The following is a 7220-nucleotide window of genomic DNA, read 5'->3' as shown; positions in this document are numbered from 1 at the left end:
CCTCCCTCAACCTGCTGGCCACGCTGCTTTGGATGCAGCCCAGGGTATGACTGGCCTTCTGGGCTGCGAGCACACATTATCAGCTCATGTCCAGCTTTTCATCCACCAGTACCCCCAGGTCCTTCTGGGCAGGGCTGCTCTCAATCCACTCATCACCCACTAGTTCTGTTTCATGGCTGCATGTGGGTAGTGCCTACAGCCACATACACGTTCTTTATGCCTGGCTAAATTTAATCTGTTAAGAAATACATTGTGAATTTCAACAAGCAGAAGAAACAAAAATAACAAAAGCTCTTACACAAATTTGTGTTGTTATGTATTAAAATGGTCTAATAGGATCTGGCTATGGAGTTGTTGCTTTAGAAGAACAAGGATCTCTGACAGGATCCTAAAGATCAGGAAACTTTCTCAGAGTAGATAAAGTCTTTAAAGAAATTAGGGTAGTCTACAGTGTTCTGTAGTACTTGTCATAATACCGAGTATTTTAAAATTGATTGATGCTTATCACTCAAAGTGGCTGATCCAGTGCACTGGCTACTCAGGTGGTTGCTGGAATAACTGTAGGATAAAGTCTGAGTGCTGCTAGGCTGTGCAGGCTGGAGAGACCAGATTGAAGCATAGATGAGGCTGATGCTGATGACTTTCCAGCCAGTAACAACAGCCAGATCTTGGCAGACATGCCGAAAGAAACGTTCCTTCTGTGTAGCTGCAAAGATAAAGCTTTTGATTTTCTAAATCACATGGAGCTATTTGGAATTTTATTACTCATGTTTCAGACCAGGTAATCACCCATTCTCTGCTTATGAATATTCTAACCTACTAACATGTGTAATGAGATCTGTGGCCATTTGTATGCCCCAAATATAATAAATAGTATACTTGGCAGCTGTCATAGGCAAATTTGTACTCTGGAAATCCTTTACTGGGAGAATGTTTCCCTTCACAGAAATTGATGATATTATTAGTATGAGTGAAAATTCCTTCAGTGAATAAGAAGTCTGCAAACTCTATCTCCAAATACCATCCAACGGATAAGAAATGGATGTTTTCTCAAAAAATGAGTCAGGCAACCCTTCTAGTTTGAAAGACATCAGTTCATTTTTTCTGTGTGTATAAAGTGGAAGAATTGACGTTTAACATTTATTTTGTTTTAAATCTGTTTTTCAATGCAACAGCATTCCTGTCTCACTGGTGGGAATGAAAGCAGGGAGCGGGTATGGGGTGGAATTTGCTTCAGTCGGAATTTGCCACTAGTTTCTCTAGGCCAGGATTTCCTCCAAGTTTTGTAACCTCGTGTCATTTGAATTGGAGGAGGGTTGGTTTCTATTAGTAACTATCATTTAGTCTCAGCTGCCAGTTAAGATGTTTGCCAGCTCTATGAAATGAATTAAAATATTTGAGGACATTGGTTAACTGAAGAAGTCAGTGAACCCTAAAATGAATTAGTATCTTAGCTACAAATTCACGTTTAATAGCTCCCTTTGAAAGACCTTTTGTGCAGTAAAAGATAAGCTTGTGGCTTTGTGTTGTGTCCTTGCTCATGTAAGCTGTAAATAAACTGTCTGGTTTTAACTACATGTTCATCAACTGATAGACTATTCAGAAAAAAGTATCTACAGCTTTGTGTAATCCTGTCAACAAAACTGAAAAATATCAGAAGATGGAGCTGTTCAGAGCCAGATTCAAATCTGTTAACATCAAATAACCAGTATGTGACATTCCTACTGCTGTAGTTTGGAGGTCAGTCATTGCCATGGGGCTGTAAGAAGAATAAGCTGGTACTCAGGATGAGAGAGGGGCTTAAAGTCTGGCTTTACATATGGTTTATGAGTTACTATTTAAACTCTACAGATTCTTACTTTTGAATGTGTGTTTTTTTACACTCTAATCCTGTTAGAGTCAATTAAGAATGCTTTTCCAGGCTTGTCACAATTTTGCACCAGATTTTAATCATAGGAGAAGTTTGTATGTAGAAAGTGGAGAGACCTTGAGGACAGTTTCCACCAATTTTTATTTCATGAAGTAAACTTTTTTTTTTCACTGCTTTGCCTTCCAGACACTTTTGCTGCTAATGGCTGGAACTGGACTGGATGGGAAGGTGATGCTTTGGCCTGAAATACTTTAGCAACAAAGGAAAAGTTGCAGTCACTGAGTCCTGTCTCATACTGTGACTGGCTACTGTGTCGTATTGAAAAGGATCCATCGAAAGGGATTACCAGTTCATCAAAATTGTTAAGTCTCTTGCCTTTATAACTGGAAGGATGTTGCCCTCTGCTCAAAAACTTAATTTCTCCTGCACATATTTATGGAAGCTTATATGTACTTGCTCTTGTGCCAGTATTGTACTTTCCTCTAACTAGTTAGTATAAGACAACACAGTGTTCTGCCTTGACAGTCACCCATAGTGCTGGTTTATATACTCTTACCACAAAGAGATCTTCCTGTTGACGTACCTTCTCAGTTACTGACAGTCAGAGGTGTAAAATGCTCCTAAGCAGCAGGGTGGTATCCAGAACATTGTTTAAATAAAGTTTGTTCATTTCTCTGGCGTTTACCTTTCTGATGAATGTATAGATGGCCATTGTATCACCTCCAAGTCTTCATTTTGCTGGCCCAAATAAATCACGCTCTGTAGCAGGAAGGCTCTTAAATCACACATTTATAATCAGAGGGATTTTCAAGCTCTGTTCCTGTGCAGAGTTCATCTTTCTTGAAAGTAAGTGACAAAAACAGTGCACGGTATTCCAGCTAAAATTCTACTCATGCTTGTACCATGTCATTAATGTCTCTGTGGTCACTTTTTCTCTTGGATGGGTGTACAGCTATGAGGCAGTAGGATGATGTGGCCTGAAAAAGATGAGTTCTTGGGCCAAGTCAGGTGAGGCAGTTTGTTCAGAGGCTTGTATCATCCTTCTGTTCGATAGTTACTCAGGACTTTCTTTTCATCTGCTGCTTCCCATTGATTACTCACCCCCCAGTTTGAAAAAAAAAATCCTATTATTAGTTCCTAGGCTTGACCTAGCTCTAGGTTAATACTATTAAAAAAACCTGAGTAGACAGGGCAAGTCAAGATTTAGGAAACGTCACTAAGAAAAAAGTTGAAATGAGTTCAGGCACTTGATATTCTTCATGGGAAAAATGTGTTTGTATTTTAAGTTTATCTGATGTTTTGCTGGCATGATTAATTTTATTCTCACCTGTTCAATATTTCACTGCCAAACAAATCCCAGCAACTGCTTTCATACAGTCTAACTGGCAAGACTATCAGTTTATTTCTGCTCTGTGACACCTCGTGTTAGGAAGAATTACTGAATTCATTTGCTGCATCATGTTATGCTATCTTTGATGGGTCACACTGTCATTTCTGAGTGCAGAGATTGCTGTGATTCCTGGCTTATCATTTTTTTCAAGGATTTTTAGCCTTGAAGAACTTCTTTCATGTCAGTAAGGTAGCTATGTATTAACACATGCATAGCAAAGTAGAATTTGCTGATTTCAGAGGGAGGAGTTGAACATGTGGATAAGTGTTATCAGAATTGGGCTCTAAATTCTGTAATAAAACAACTAAAAGTATAATAGACAAAGAAAATGTTTTAATGAATTTAATTCCTAATAACCATGAAGGCTAAAAAGAGGTTAACACAGGAGTGTTATGTAGCTCATGAAGTAAACAGAGATATTATGTTTCACTAGTTTTTTTGCTGTGAAATTTTACAAGGGTGTCAATGTCTGGTACTGTAAATATAATTTCCTTATTAGTCATCAGCAGATAATAGGACCCTGAACTATATGAAAGATGTTTATTTGAAGATTCCAGAAGTTTTCATTATGCTCCTTTTCCAGCTTTTGATTATGAAGTTTCTTGTTAGGATTTTGCTCTGGACTGGAGCAGTCCTTAACTGGAGTTGGGAAGTTACTGGAAATGAGTCTGGGGAAAAAATTTTCATCCCTGCCATATCTCTTTATGCAAATCTGAGATTCTTTCACTTTCTATTTTATCCTCATCATCTCTTTTTTTTTTGGTCATCATCTCTTTTTTTTTTGTCATCATCTCTTTTTTTTATTGTCATCATCTCTTTTTTTTTTTGTCATCATCTCTTTTTCTTCTTTTGTCATGGGCATGCTCTTTTTTCAGTGTACTTTACATCTTCCAATTTTGCATGCTGGCATTCCTTAGAATCCATTCTTCTCTAAAAGTTTCCAATTGTCCCATTACCGCCACCGCTACTTTAACTTCCTCATGTTAAAGGTGATGTTTTTAACCTTTCTGCTGTCCTTTCCCAAAACGTGCCCTCATCACATTCCTCTGCTGGCTTGTGGGTTCACCCTCCTAGCTGATTGAAATCATTGTCTTCAGCCGATAGATTTCAAGTCTTCTGCAGTTGACCCTTTGATACAGAGCAGAAGTTTTGAGGCAAAATTGGGTCCCAGCTCATGCATCTGAGCTGTGCTTCCTGGAAATCTCCCACTGAAGTCTTGTGTTAGTTGGTTTACTCCTGCCTGTGCTGCAAGTACAAGTTTCTTTGGATTTGCAGGCAGGGCCTTCAAGATCGTTTGCAGGTATTCTGTGGTCCTATGTGTTGCTCTAGAGAAGCTGGAATGAACGTGAGTCTGGGACACCTCTTATGGCATCACAGCTGTTAGGTTTCTTTACTCTCTTTGGCTCCGCTCCAGAACAAGCTGAAGTCAATGGCAAGATTCAAATGGCACTCCATCTGAACGAATCAACTGTGCATAAATGCTTGATTGGAGGTACACTGGAAGCAGGAGAGGAAAATTGTTCTTACACTGACTTTTTTTTTAATATCTTTTAAAAATAGTTTCTCACTCATATCAATACTTCTTAAATAAAGTGGGTTTTCCTGCATTGAAATGTTAGTGATTCTTATGTAAGGCTGAAATAACTCAATTAAAATCAGTATGTATGTTACTCAGTTTATATTATGGCTATTTAAATCTCAGAGAATATATATTTTTTTAACAGTGCTACTATTTTATGTTTACGTTTTCTGTTTTGAAAACCTTGGTCTACTTCTAGCCAATGATATTAAAATAATTTAATTAATTTCTGTTATAATGGTGGCGCTTACCTCTATAACTACTACCCTTATTTCTTTAATTCTTATTGTTTCGGAGGAGCCGTATTCATCAATCTGAAATAATCTCAGCAGTTGGAAAAATCTCTTCCCTGAATACATACACAGAACCAGTATGAAGGGCCCATGCTTACACGTTCAGATTACAATCTATAAATGTTCGAATGACATATGCATTCATACACTTGAATGGAAAACTGTATTAAACCTTTTCAGAAGCGAACACTGTGGCCTAGAATCTTATATGCAGCCTTTAGACTTGTATTCATAAATATTATGCACATGGCTGTTTGCTATTTAAGTAGCCTTGGAGTGTCTGATGTCAGTTACTTCCCCTAAATAAAATACTTCGGACGTGTAACACCTGGTTTGGAGCCAACTGGCTTTGGTTTGCTTCCTTTCCAAATGCTTTCATTCACAAGTGGGCAAAATGACTCCTCATGCTGTGAAAAGGAACCTAGAAATACATAGTGAACACAATTTTACACAAAATAAGGACATATTTTCAGGTTTTAATAAACCTCAGTGAGAGTTTGATCCAGCTCCCAATAAATTCAATGGAAAGATTCCTTTTGACTTCAGTGGGATTTTGACTAGAACCGTATTTGCTAACCACAGCACTGTGGGGAGCAGCACGAGCAGCGGGGATGGAAAGAATCATTGCTTTTTGTCCAGTCCTCTGCCACTGGGAAGGACGTGATTGCCACCAGAGACGGGGGATTCTAAGAAGGTGAGCTTCAGTGCTCTGAGACAGCAACTGTCACAAGGCAGTGACCTTAGAGGAATCCAGACCTGCGATGAAATAAAGTTCCTTTGCTATTTCTCACTCTTAGGAGGCAAGCAGAATTAACAGAACCATAGAACCCAAAGGCTCATGCAAATGACTGTTGGAAGAAAGAATAATCTGGAGAAAAAATTAGTTGGAAGTTGAAATCTTTGAAGAATTTAAGATTGAATAAATGTCTGGGAAGGCATAATCTGATTATCTGGAGGCACAAAGCTATCTGCTAAGAGTGTAAATATAAGGTTATGTGTCAGGAATAGAGGTATACATTGGCTAGTAGTGAGTCCAAATTTTCACTGCAAAATATGCATATAATCATGGCAAAAGGTGTATCTTGGTGCACTTCACTCTTAAGTCATCTTAGAACCAGATCCTAAAGTCTTAATAGTACGTGTGGTCAGAAATGACCTCTCAGCAGTGTGTCTGTTAAGACAGGGACCAGTTCTTATGTACTGAGCCCTTGCCAATGTACACTGCAGACTCAAGTTCATGCTGATCATTCCTGTCTGAGCAGACAATTTGGAGATACTCTTACAGCTTATTATATAACCTCTAGGTACAATTTTTCTGCTCTTCTTTGTTTGTTTGTTTTATTTTTACCTTTACAGCGTTAAGCTTACTTTTATTTCCTGCTGCCTAGGATCAGAATTGCCTGCATTGTGTTTCCTGTTGCGGTGCTTCTCTTGCGATGTATCACTCTTTCTCTGTTCTGCTCAAGTATTGTGTTAGATCCTACCATAGGTTTTTAATGAGTAGTCCAAAAGCCCCATATCTAATGGGTTCTCATCTGAACAAGATTGCCAAAAAGTCTGTAAAAATACTGTTTGCTTGGGTTTTTTTATACTTGATGCCTCTTAGAATTGCTTCAAGGTTGTTATGACTATTTTGCAGCAAGAAATAATGCTCCCTTCAGGCTAGGGAAGTGTGGGAGGTTGGATTTAAGGTTAGTATCCGTTCATTCTATGCTGCCTTAAATAAGAGGTGTTTAATTTAGCAAAACAGTGTGAATGGCAGGGTGTATAGAGGGTTTTTTATTTACCTTTAGAAGAACACTTACCAAGTGATGTCAGACTAGTTACTTTCTTTGAGAAAGCTGATGCAAAGAAGTTCAAAAGTACATGGGAAACTTGCATGAATTGCCTTTCATTTTTCACGTTCCTCACCGACAGATGTCAGGAAATTTTAAAGGCTTTAAAAATATTTTCTGTGAATGCTTTTATTAAGGAAATGTTCAGTTCCAGTCTGAACTTGTTTCAGAACTTAGTTTGGTCACCTTGATATGAGGAGCTTAAATGTTTATTCCATTCAGAGTTCCAAAACCTAGGGACTGTACCTGAGCA

The 7220-nt window shown here is 38.3% G+C and overlaps 1 protein-coding gene across 1 annotated transcript in view; it reads left to right on the top strand.

Moving 5' to 3' along the window:
• Positions 1-7220, top strand: part of COL4A6 (collagen, type IV, alpha 6) — a 109627-nt gene that overhangs the window by 7014 nt on the left and 95393 nt on the right. The window lies entirely within an intron of this gene.

This window comes from Pygoscelis adeliae, unplaced genomic scaffold, assembly GCF_000699105.1.
Source record: "Pygoscelis adeliae isolate BGI_AS28 unplaced genomic scaffold, ASM69910v1 Scaffold14, whole genome shotgun sequence".
Taxonomy (NCBI): Eukaryota; Metazoa; Chordata; class Aves; order Sphenisciformes; family Spheniscidae; genus Pygoscelis; species Pygoscelis adeliae.
This window is presented reverse-complemented; position numbering and strand designations above follow the sequence as displayed.